Source organism: Silurus aristotelis (genome assembly GCF_946808225.1).
Source record: "Silurus aristotelis genome assembly, chromosome: 3".
Taxonomy (NCBI): domain Eukaryota; kingdom Metazoa; phylum Chordata; class Actinopteri; order Siluriformes; family Siluridae; genus Silurus; species Silurus aristotelis.
In genome coordinates this window covers 16,011,376-16,024,973 of record NC_139576.1, presented here as the reverse complement: position 1 = coordinate 16,024,973, position 13,598 = coordinate 16,011,376, and positions in this window count along the sequence as shown.

Sequence of the window (13,598 nt, the reverse complement as noted above, 5' to 3'; positions counted from 1 at the left end):
ATTGGATTTAAAAAAAAGAAAAAAATAATTATGCTGTGCAATGGTGGGGCTAGAACCCACAACCTTGTGGGGAGCTTTTAATCGGTAAACCAACACCTTACCAACTGAGCTAGGATTTCTGACTTGTGCAAGCAGTCAATAAGCCTAATGAACCAACATGGCTACTTTTCCATACTTCAACACCAAGTAACTCATATTAAAAGTAGGCCAAACAAGTATTTAAAAAAGACAAAGAAATAAAGCAATCTTTTTAACAGGTCTCTTTATTTAACAAATAGATTTACAGATTAATGTAACAAGTATACAAACTATTGGATTTAAAAACAAACATATAATTATTCTTTGCAATGGTGGGGCTAGAACCCACAACCTTGTGGGGAGCTTTTAATCGGTAAACCAACACCTTACCAACTGAGCTATGATTTCTGACTTGTGCAAGCAGTCAATAAGCCTAATGAACCAACATGGCAACTTTTCCATACTTCAACACCATGTAACTCATTAAAAGTAGGCCAAACAAGTATTTAAAAAAAGAGAAAGAAATAAAGCAATCTTTTCAACAGCTCTCTTTAATTAAAAAATAGATTTACAGATTAATGTAACAAAGTGGACAAACTATTGGATTTAAAAACTAATATATAATTTTTCTTTGCAATGGTGGGGCTAGAACCCACAAACTTGTGGGGAGTTGTTGATCAGTAAACCAACACCTTACCAACTGAGCTATGATTTCTGTCTAGTGCAAGCAGTCAATAAGCCTAATGAACCAAAATGGCTACTTTTCCATACTTCAACACCATGTAACTCATATTAAAAGTAGGCCAAACAAGTATTTAAAAAAGACAAAGAAATAAAGCAATCTTTTCAGCAGATTAATGTATCAAAGTAGACAAACTATTGGATTTAAAAAAAAGAAAAAAATAATTATGCTGTGCAATGGTGGGGCTAGAACCCACAACCTTGTGGGGAGCTTTTAATCGGTAAACCAACACCTTACCAACTGAGCTATGATTTCTGACTTGTGCAAGCAGTCAATAAGCCTAATGAACCAACATGGCAACTTTTCCATACTTCAACACCATGTAACTCATTAAAAGTAGGCCAAACAAGTATTTAAAAAAAGAGAAAGAAATAAAGCAATCTTTTCAACAGCTCTCTTTAATTAAAAAATAGATTTACAGATTAATGTAACAAAGTAGACAAACTATTGGATTTAAAAACAAATATATAATTATTCTTTGCAATGGTGGGGCTAGAACCCACACACTTGTGGGGAGCTGTTGATCGGTAAACCAACACCTTACCAACTGAGCTATGATTTCTGACTTGTGCAAACAGTCAATAAGCCTAATGAACCAAAATGGCTACTTTTCCATACTTCAACACCATGTAACTCATATTCAAAGTAGGCCAAACAAGTATTTAAAAAAGACAAAAAAATGAAGCAATCTTTTCAGCAGATTAATGTATCAAAGTAGACAAACTATTGGATTTAAAAAAAAGAAAAAAATAATTATGCTGTGCAATGGTGGGGCTAGAACCCACAACCTTGTGGGGAGCTTTTAATCGGTAAACCAACACCTTACCAACTGAGCTATGATTTCTGACTTGTGCAAGCAGTCAGTAAGCCTAATGAACCAACATGGCAACTTTTCCATACTTCAACACCATGTAACTCATTAAAAGTAGGCCAAACAAGTATTTAAAAAAAGAGAAAGAAATAAAGCAATCTTTTCAACAGCTCTCTTTAATTAAAAAATAGATTTACAGATTAATTTAACAAAGTGGACAAACTATTGGATTTAAAAACTAATATATAATTTTTCTTTGCAATGGTGGGGCTAGAACCCACAAACTTGTGGGGAGTTGTTGATCGGTAAACCAACACCTTACCAACTGAGCTATGATTTCTGTCTAGTGCAAGCAGTCAATAAGCCTGATGAACCAACATGGCAACTTTTCCATACTTCAACACCATGTAACTCATTAAAAGTAGGCCAAACAAGTATTTAAAAAAAGAGAAAGAAATAAAGCAATCTTTTCAACAGCTCTCTTTAATTAAAAAATAGATTTACAGATTAATGTAACAAAGTAGACAAACTATTGGATTTAAAAACAAATATATAATTATTCTTTGCAATGGTGGGGCTAGAACCCACAAACTTGTGGGGAGCTGTTGATCGGTAAACCAACACCTTACCAACTGAGCTATGATTTCTGACTTGTGCAAACAGTCAATAAGCCTAATGAACCAAAATGGCTACTTTTCCATACTTCAACACCATGTAACTCATATTAAAAGTAGGCCAAACAAGTATTTTAAAAAGACAAAGAAATAAAGCAATCTTTTCAGCAGATTAATGTATCAAAGTAGACAAACTATTGGATTTAAAAAAAAGAAAACAATAATTATGCTGTGCAATGGTGGGGCTAGAACCCACAACCTTGTGGGGAGCTTTTAATCGGTAAACCAACACCTTACCAACTGAGCTATGATTTCTGACTTGTGCAAGCAGTCAATAAGCCTAATGAACCAACATGGCAACTTTTCCATACTTCAACACCATGTAACTCATTAAAAGTAGGCCAAACAAGTATTTAAAAAAAGAGAAAGAAATGAAGCAATCTTTTCATCAGCTCTCTTTAATTAACAAATATATTTACAGATTAATGTAACAAAGTGGACAAACTATTGGATTTAAAAACAAATATATAATTTTTCTTTGCAATAGTGGGGCTAGAACCCTCAAACTTGTGTGGAGCTGTTAATCGGTAAACCAACACTTTACCAACTGAGCTATGATTTCTGTTGAGTGCAAACAGTCAATAAGCCTAATGAACCAAAATGGCTACTTTTCCATACTTCAACACCATGTAACTCATATTCAAAGTAGGCCAAACAAGTATTTAAAATAGACAAAGAAATAAAGCAATCTTTTCAGCAGATTAATGTATCAAAGTAGACAAACTATTGGATTTAAAAAAAAGAAAAAAATAATTATGCTGTGCAATGGTGGGGCTAGAACCCACAACCTTGTGGGGAGCTTTTAACCGGTAAACCAACACCTTACCAACTGAGCTATGATTTCTGACTTGTGCAAGCAGTCAATAAGCCTAATGAACCAACATGGCAACTTTTCCATACTTCAACACCATGTAACTCATTAAAAGTAGGCCAAACAAGTATTTAAAAAAAGAGAAAGAAATAAAGCAATCTTTTCAACAGCTCTCTATAATTAAAAAATAGATTTACAGATTAATGTAACAAAGTAGACAAACTATTGGATTTAAAAACAAATATATAATTATTCTTTGCAATGGTGGGGCTAGAACCCACACACTTGTGGGGAGCTGTTGATCGGTAAACCAACACCTTACCAACTGAGCTATGATTTCTGACTTGTGCAAACAGTCAATAAGCCTAATGAACCAAAATGGCTACTTTTCCATACTTCAACACCATGTAACTCATATTAAAAGTAGGCCAAACAAGTATTTTAAAAAGACAAAGAAATAAAGCAATCTTTTCAGCAGATTAATGTATCAAAGTAGACAAACTATTGGATTTAAAAAAAAGAAAACAATAATTATGCTGTGCAATGGTGGGGCTAGAACCCACAACCTTGTGGGGAGCTTTTAATCGGTAAACCAACACCTTACCAACTGAGCTATGATTTCTGACTTGTGCAAGCAGTCAATAAGCCTAATGAACCAACATGGCAACTTTTCCATACTTCAACACCATGTAACTCATTAAAAGTAGGCCAAACAAGTATTTAAAAAAAGAGAAAGAAATAAAGCAATCTTTTCATCAGCTCTCTTTAATTAACAAATATATTTACAGATTAATGTAACAAAATGGACAAACTATTGGATTTAAAAACAAATATATAATTTTTCTTTGCAATGGTGGGGCTAGAACCCACAAACTTGTGGGGAGCTGTTGATCGGTAAACCAACACCTTACCAACTGAGCTATGATTTCTGACTTGTGCAAACAGTCAATAAGCCTAATGAACCAAAATGGCTACTTTTCCATACTTCAACACCATGTAACTCATATTAAAAGTAGGCCAAACAAGTATTTAAAAAAGACAAAGAAATAAAGCAATCTTTTCAGCAGATTAATGTATCAAAGTAGACAAACTATTGGATTTAAAAAAAAGAAAAAAATAATTATGCTGTGCAATGGTGGGGCTAGAACCCACAACCTTGTGGGGAGCTTTTAATCGGTAAACCAACACCTTACCAACTGAGCTATGATTTCTGACTTGTGCAAGCAGTCAATAAGCCTAATGAACCAACATGGCAACTTTTCCATACTTCAACACCATGTAACTCATTAAAAGTAGGCCAAACAAGTATTTAAAAAAAGAGAAAGAAATAAAGCAATCTTTTCAACAGCTCTCTTTAATTAAAAAATAGATTTACAGATTAATGTAACAAAGTAGACAAACTATTGGATTTAAAAAAATATATATATCTATTCTTTGCAATGGTGGGGCTAGAACCCACAAACTTGTGGGGAGCTGTTGATCGGTAAACCAACACCTTACCAACTGAGCTATGATTTCTGACTTGTGCAAGCAGTCAATAAGCCTAATGAACCAACATGTCAACTTTTCCATACTTCAACACCATGTAACTCATATTCAAAGTAGGCCAAACAAGTATTTAAAAAAGACAAAAAAAGAAAGCAATCTTTTCAGCAGATTAATGTATCAAAGTAGACAAACTATTGGATTTAAAAAAAAGAAAAAAATAATTATGCTGTGCAATGGTGGGGCTAGAACCCACAACCTTGTGGGGAGCTTTTAATCGGTAAACCAACACCTTACCAACTGAGCTAGGATTTCTGACTTGTGCAAGCAGTCAATAAGCCTAATGAACCAACATGGCTACTTTTCCATACTTCAACACCAAGTAACTCATATTAAAAGTAGGCCAAACAAGTATTTAAAAAAGACAAAGAAATAAAGCAATCTTTTTAACAGGTCTCTTTATTTAACAAATAGATTTACAGATTAATGTAACAAGTATACAAACTATTGGATTTAAAAACAAACATATAATTGTTCTTTGCAATGGTGGGGCTAGAACCCACAACCTTGTGGGGAGCTTTTAATCGGTAAACCAACACCTTACCAACTGAGCTATGATTTCTGACTTGTGCAAGCAGTCAATAAGCCTAATGAACCAACATGGCAACTTTTCCATACTTCAACACCATGTAACTCATTAAAAGTAGGCCAAACAAGTATTTAAAAAAAGAGAAAGAAATAAAGCAATCTTTTCAACAGCTCTCTTTAATTAAAAAATAGATTTACAGATTAATGTAACAAAGTGGACAAACTATTGGATTTAAAAACTAATATATAATTTTTCTTTGCAATGGTGGGGCTAGAACCCACAAACTTGTGGGGAGTTGTTGATCGGTAAACCAACACCTTACCAACTGAGCTATGATTTCTGTCTAGTGCAAACAGTCAATAAGCCTAATGAACCAAAATGGCTACTTTTCCATACTTCAACACCATGTAACTCATATTCAAAGTAGGCCAAACAAGTATTTAAAAAAGACAAAAAAATAAAGCAATCTTTTCAGCAGATTAATGTATCAAAGTAGACAAACTATTGGATTTAAAAAAAAGAAAAAAATAATTATGCTGTGCAATGGTGGGGCTAGAACACACAACCTTGTGGGGAGCTTTTAATCGGTAAACCAACACCTTACCAACTGAGCTAGGATTTCTGACTTGTGCAAGCAGTCAATAAGCCTAATAAACCAACATGGCTACTTTTCCATACTTCAACACCAAGTAACTCATATTAAAAGTAGGCCAAACAAGTATTTAAAAAAGACAAAGAAATAAAGCAATCTTTTTAACAGGTCTTTTTATTTAACAAATAGATTTACAGATTAATGTAACAAGTATACAAACTATTGGATTTAAAAACAAACATATAATTATTCTTTGCAATGGTGGGGCTAGAACCCACAACCTTGTGGGGAGCTTTTAATCGGTAAACCAACACCTTACCAACTGAGCTATGATTTCTGACTTGTGCAAGCAGTCAATAAGCCTAATAAACCAACATAGCAACTTTTCCATACTTCAACACCATGTAACTCATTAAAAGTAGGCCAAACAAGTATTTAAAAAAAGAGAAAGAAATAAAGCAATCTTTTCAACAGCTCTCTTTAATTAACAAATAGATTTACAGATTAATGTAACAAAGTGGACAAACTATTGGATTTAAAAACAAATATATAATTTTTCTTTGCAATGGTGGGGCTAGAACCCTCAAACTTGTGTGGAGCTGTTAATCGGTAAACCAACACTTTACCAACTGAGCTATGATTTCTGTCGAGTGCAAACAGTCAATAAGCCTAATGAACCAAAATGGCTACTTTTCCATACTTCAACACCATGTAACTCATATTAAAAGTAGGCCAAACAAGTATTTAAAAAAGACAAAGAAATAAAGCAATCTTTTCAGCAGATTAATGTATCAAAGTAGACAAACTATTGGATTTAAAAAAAAGAAAACAATAATTATGCTGTGCAATGGTGGGGCTAGAACCCACAACCTTGTGGGGAGCTTTTAATCGGTAAACCAACACCTTACCAACTGAGCTATGATTTCTGACTTGTGCAAGCAGTCAATAAGCCTAATGAACCAACATGGCAACTTTTCCATACTTCAACACCATGTAACTCATTAAAAGTAGGCCAAACAAGTATTTAAAAAAAGAGAAAGAAATAAAGCAATCTTTTCAACAGCTCTCTTTAATTAAAAAATAGATTTACAGATTAATGTAACAAAGTGGACAAACTATTGGATTTAAAAACTAATATATAATTTTTCTTTGCAATGGTGGGGCTAGAACCCACAAACTTGTGGGGAGTTGTTGATCGGTAAACCAACACCTTACCAACTGAGCTATGATTTCTGTCTAGTGCAAACAGTCAATAAGCCTAATGAACCAAAATGGCTACTTTTCCATACTTCAACACCATGTAACTCATATTCAAAGTAGGCCAAACAAGTATTTAAAAAAGACAAAAAAATAAAGCAATCTTTTCAGCAGATTAATGTATCAAAGTAGACAAACTATTGGATTTAAAAAAAAGAAAAAAATAATTATGCTGTGCAATGGTGGGGCTAGAACCCACAACCTTGTGGGGAGCTTTTAATCGGTAAACCAACACCTTACCAACTGAGCTAGGATTTCTGACTTGTGCAAGCAGTCAATAAGCCTAATGAACCAACATGGCTACTTTTCCATACTTCAACACCAAGTAACTCATATTAAAAGTAGGCCAAACAAGTATTTAAAAAAGACAAAGAAATAAAGCAATCTTTTTAACAGGTCTCTTTATTTAACAAATAGATTTACAGATTAATGTAACAAGTATACAAACTATTGGATTTAAAAACAAACATATAATTATTCTTTGCAATGGTGGGGCTAGAACCCACAACCTTGTGGGGAGCTTTTAATCGGTAAACCAACACCTTACCAACTGAGCTATGATTTCTGACTTGTGCAAGCAGTCAATAAGCCTAATGAACCAACATGGCAACTTTTCCATACTTCAACACCATGTAACTCATTAAAAGTAGGCCAAACAAGTATTTAAAAAAAGAGAAAGAAATAAAGCAATCTTTTCATCAGCTCTCTTTAATTAACAAATATATTTACAGATTAATGTAACAAAGTGGACAAACTATTGGATTTAAAAACAAATATATAATTTTTCTTTGTAATGGTGGGGCTAGAACCCTCAAACTTGTGTGGAGCTGTTAATCGGTAAACCAACACTTTACCAACTGAGCTATGATTTCTGTCGAGTGCAAACAGTCAATAAGCCTAATGAACCAAAATGGCTACTTTTCCATACTTCAACACCATGTAACTCATATTAAAAGTAGGCCAAACAAGTATTTAAAAAAGACAAAGAAATAAAGCAATCTTTTCAGCAGATTAATGTATCAAAGTAGACAAACTATTGGATTTAAAAAAAAGAAAAAAATAATTATGCTGTGCAATGGTGGGGCTAGAACCCACAACCTTGTAGGGAGCTTTTAATCGGTAAACCAACACCTTACCAACTGAGCTATGATTTCTGACTTGTGCAAGCAGTCAATAAGCCTAATGAACCAACATGGCAACTTTTCCATACTTCAACACCATGTAACTCATTAAAAGTAGGCCAAACAAGTATTTAAAAAAAGAGAAAGAAATAAAGCAATCTTTTCAACAGCTCTCTTTAATTAAAAAATAGATTTACAGATTAATGTAACAAAGTGGACAAACTATTGGATTTAAAAACTAATATATAATTTTTCTTTGCAATGGTGGGGCTAGAACCCACAAACTTGTGGGGAGTTGTTGATCGGTAAACCAACACCTTACCAACTGAGCTATGATTTCTGTCTAGTGCAAACAGTCAATAAGCCTAATGAACCAAAATGGCTACTTTTCCATACTTCAACACCATGTAACTCATATTCAAAGTAGGCCAAACAAGTATTTAAAAAAGACAAAAAAATAAAGCAATCTTTTCAGCAGATTAATGTATCAAAGTAGACAAACTATTGGATTTAAAAAAAAGAAAAAAATAATTATGCTGTGCAATGGTGGGGCTAGAACCCACAACCTTGTGGGGAGCTTTTAATCGGTAAACCAACACCTTACCAACTGAGCTAGGATTTCTGACTTGTGCAAGCAGTCAATAAGCCTAATGAACCAACATGGCTACTTTTCCATACTTCAACACCAAGTAACTCATATTAAAAGTAGGCCAAACAAGTATTTAAAAAAGACAAAGAAATAAAGCAATCTTTTTAACAGGTCTCTTTATTTAACAAATAGATTTACAGATTAATGTAACAAGTATACAAACTATTGGATTTAAAAACAAACATATAATTATTCTTTGCAATGGTGGGGCTAGAACCCACAACCTTGTGGGGAGCTTTTAATCGGTAAACCAACACCTTACCAACTGAGCTATGATTTCTGACTTGTGCAAGCAGTCAATAAGCCTAATGAACCAACATGGCAACTTTTCCATACTTCAACACCATGTAACTCATTAAAAGTAGGCCAAACAAGTATTTAAAAAAAGAGAAAGAAATAAAGCAATCTTTTCAACAGCTCTCTTTAATTAACAAATATATTTACAGATTAATGTAACAAAGTGGACAAACTATTGGATTTAAAAACAAATATATAATTTTTCTTTGCAATGGTGGGGCTAGAACCCTCAAACTTGTGTGGAGCTGTTAATCGGTAAACCAACACTTTACCAACCGAGCTATGATTTCTGTCGAGTGCAAACAGTCAATAAGCCTAATGAACCAAAATGGCTACTTTTCCATACTTCAACACCATGTAACTCATATTAAAAGTAGGCCAAACAAGTATTTAAAAAAGACAAAGAAATAAAGCAATCTTTTCAGCAGATTAATGTATCAAAGTAGACAAACTATTGGATTTAAAAAAAAGAAAAAAATAATTATGCTGTGCAATGGTGGGGCTAGAACCCACAACCTTGTGGGGAGCTTTTAACCGGTAAACCAACACCTTACCAACTGAGCTATGATTTCTGACTTGTGCAAGCAGTCAATAAGCCTAATGAACCAACATGGCAACTTTTCCATACTTCAACACCATGTAACTCATTAACAGTAGGCCAAACAAGTATTTAAAAAAAGAGAAAGAAATAAAGCAATCTTTTCAACAGCTCTCTTTAATTAAAAAATAGATTTACAGATTAATGTAACAAAGTAGACAAACTATTGGATTTAAAAACAAATATATAATTATTCTTTGCAATGGTGGGGCTAGAACCCACACACTTGTGGGGAGCTGTTGATCGGTAAACCAACACCTTACCAACTGAGCTATGATTTCTGACTTGTGCAAACAGTCAATAAGCCTAATGAACCAAAATGGCTACTTTTCCATACTTCAACACCATGTAACTCATATTAAAAGTAGGCCAAACAAGTATTTTAAAAAGACAAAGAAATAAAGCAATCTTTTCAGCAGATTAATGTATCAAAGTAGACAAACTATTGGATTTAAAAAAAAGAAAACAATAATTATGCTGTGCAATGGTGGGGCTAGAACCCACAACCTTGTGGGGAGCTTTTAATCGGTAAACCAACACCTTACCAACTGAGCTATGATTTCTGACTTGTGCAAGCAGTCAATAAGCCTAATGAACCAACATGGCAACTTTTCCATACTTCAACACCATGTAACTCATTAAAAGTAGGCCAAACAAGTATTTAAAAAAAGAGAAAGAAATAAAGCAATCTTTTCAACAGCTCTCTTTAATTAAAAAATAGATTTACAGATTAATGTAACAAAGTGGACAAACTATTGGATTTAAAAACTAATATATAATTTTTCTTTGCAATGGTGGGGCTAGAACCCACAAACTTGTGGGGAGTTGTTGATCGGTAAACCAACACCTTACCAACTGAGCTATGATTTCTGTCTAGTGCAAACAGTCAATAAGCCTAATGAACCAAAATGGCTACTTTTCCATACTTCAACACCATGTAACTCATATTCAAAGTAGGCCAAACAAGTATTTAAAAAAGACAAAAAAATAAAGCAATCTTTTCAGCAGATTAATGTATCAAAGTAGACAAACTATTGGATTTAAAAAAAAGAAAAAAATAATTATGCTGTGCAATGGTGGGGCTAGAACCCACAACCTTGTGGGGAGGTTTTAATCGGTAAACCAACACCTTACCAAATGAGCTAGGATTTCTGACTTGTGCAAGCAGTCAATAAGCCTAATGAACCAACATGGCTACTTTTCCATACTTCAACACCAAGTAACTCATATTAAAAGTAGGCCAAACAAGTATTTAAAAAAGACAAAGAAATAAAGCAATCTTTTTAACAGGTCTCTTTATTTAACAAATAGATTTACAGATTAATGTAACAAGTATACAAACTATTGGATTTAAAAACAAACATATAATTATTCTTTGCAATGGTGGGGCTAGAACCCACAACCTTGTGGGGAGCTTTTAATCGGTAAACCAACACCTTACCAACTGAGCTATGATTTCTGACTTGTGCAAGCAGTCAATAAGCCTAATGAACCAACATGGCAACTTTTCCATACTTCAACACCATGTAACTCATTAAAAGTAGGCCAAACAAGTATTTAAAAAAAGAGAAAGAAATAAAGCAATCTTTTCAACAGCTCTCTTTAATTAAAAAATAGATTTACAGATTAATGTAACAAAGTAGACAAACTATTGGATTTAAAAACAAATATATAATTATTCTTTGCAATGGTGGGGCTAGAACCCACACACTTGTGGGGAGCTGTTGATCGGTAAACCAACACCTTACCAACTGAGCTATGATTTCTGACTTGTGCAAACAGTCAATAAGCCTAATGAACCAAAATGGCTACTTTTCCATACTTCAACACCATGTAACTCATATTCAAAGTAGGCCAAACAAGTATTTAAAAAAGACAAAAAAATAAAGCAATCTTTTCAGCAGATTAATGTATCAAAGTAGACAAACTATTGGATTTAAAAAAAAGAAAAAAATAATTATGCTGTGCAATGGTGGGGCTAGAACCCACAACCTTGTGGGGAGCTTTTAATCGGTAAACCAACACCTTACCAACTGAGCTAGGATTTCTGACTTGTGCAAGCAGTCAATAAGCCTAATGAACCAACATGGCTACTTTTCCATACTTCAACACCAAGTAACTCATATTAAAAGTAGGCCAAACAAGTATTTAAAAAAGACAAAGAAATAAAGCAATCTTTTTAACAGGTCTCTTTATTTAACAAATAGATTTACAGATTAATGTAACAAGTATACAAACTATTGGATTTAAAAACAAACATATAATTATTCTTTGCAATGGTGGGGCTAGAACCCACAACCTTGTGGGGAGCTTTTAATCGGTAAACCAACACCTTACCAACTGAGCTATGATTTCTGACTTGTGCAAGCAGTCAATAAGCCTAATGAACCAACATGGCAACTTTTCCATACTTCAACACCATGTAACTCATTAAAAGTAGGCCAAACAAGTATTTAAAAAAAGAGAAAGAAATAAAGCAATCTTTTCAACAGCTCTCTTTAATTAAAAAATAGATTTACAGATTAATGTAACAAAGTGGACAAACTATTGGATTTAAAAACTAATATATAATTTTTCTTTGCAATGGTGGGGCTAGAACCCACAAACTTGTGGGGAGTTGTTGATCAGTAAACCAACACCTTACCAACTGAGCTATGATTTCTGTCTAGTGCAAGCAGTCAATAAGCCTAATGAACCAAAATGGCTACTTTTCCATACTTCAACACCATGTAACTCATATTAAAAGTAGGCCAAACAAGTATTTAAAAAAGACAAAGAAATAAAGCAATCTTTTCAGCAGATTAATGTATCAAAGTAGACAAACTATTGGATTTAAAAAAAAGAAAAAAATAATTATGCTGTGCAATGGTGGGGCTAGAACCCACAACCTTGTGGGGAGCTTTTAATCGGTAAACCAACACCTTACCAACTGAGCTATGATTTCTGACTTGTGCAAGCAGTCAATAAGCCTAATGAACCAACATGGCAACTTTTCCATACTTCAACACCATGTAACTCATTAAAAGTAGGCCAAACAAGTATTTAAAAAAAGAGAAAGAAATAAAGCAATCTTTTCAACAGCTCTCTTTAATTAAAAAATAGATTTACAGATTAATGTAACAAAGTAGACAAACTATTGGATTTAAAAACAAATATATAATTATTCTTTGCAATGGTGGGGCTAGAACCCACACACTTGTGGGGAGCTGTTGATCGGTAAACCAACACCTTACCAACTGAGCTATGATTTCTGACTTGTGCAAACAGTCAATAAGCCTAATGAACCAAAATGGCTACTTTTCCATACTTCAACACCATGTAACTCATATTCAAAGTAGGCCAAACAAGTATTTAAAAAAGACAAAAAAATAAAGCAATCTTTTCAGCAGATTAATGTATCAAAGTAGACAAACTATTGGATTTAAAAAAAAGAAAAAAATAATTATGCTGTGCAATGGTGGGGCTAGAACCCACAACCTTGTGGGGAGCTTTTAATCGGTAAACCAACACCTTACCAACTGAGCTATGATTTCTGACTTGTGCAAGCAGTCAATAAGCCTAATGAACCAACATGGCAACTTTTCCATACTTCAACACCATGTAACTCATTAAAAGTAGGCCAAACAAGTATTTAAAAAAAGAGAAAGAAATAAAGCAATCTTTTCAACAGCTCTCTTTAATTAAAAAATAGATTTACAGATTAATTTAACAAAGTGGACAAACTATTGGATTTAAAAACTAATATATAATTTTTCTTTGCAATGGTGGGGCTAGAACCCACAAACTTGTGGGGAGTTGTTGATCGGTAAACCAACACCTTACCAACTGAGCTATGATTTCTGTCTAGTGCAAGCAGTCAATAAGCCTGATGAACCAACATGGCAACTTTTCCATACTTCAACACCATGTAACTCATTAAAAGTAGGCCAAACAAGTATTTAAAAAAAGAGAAAG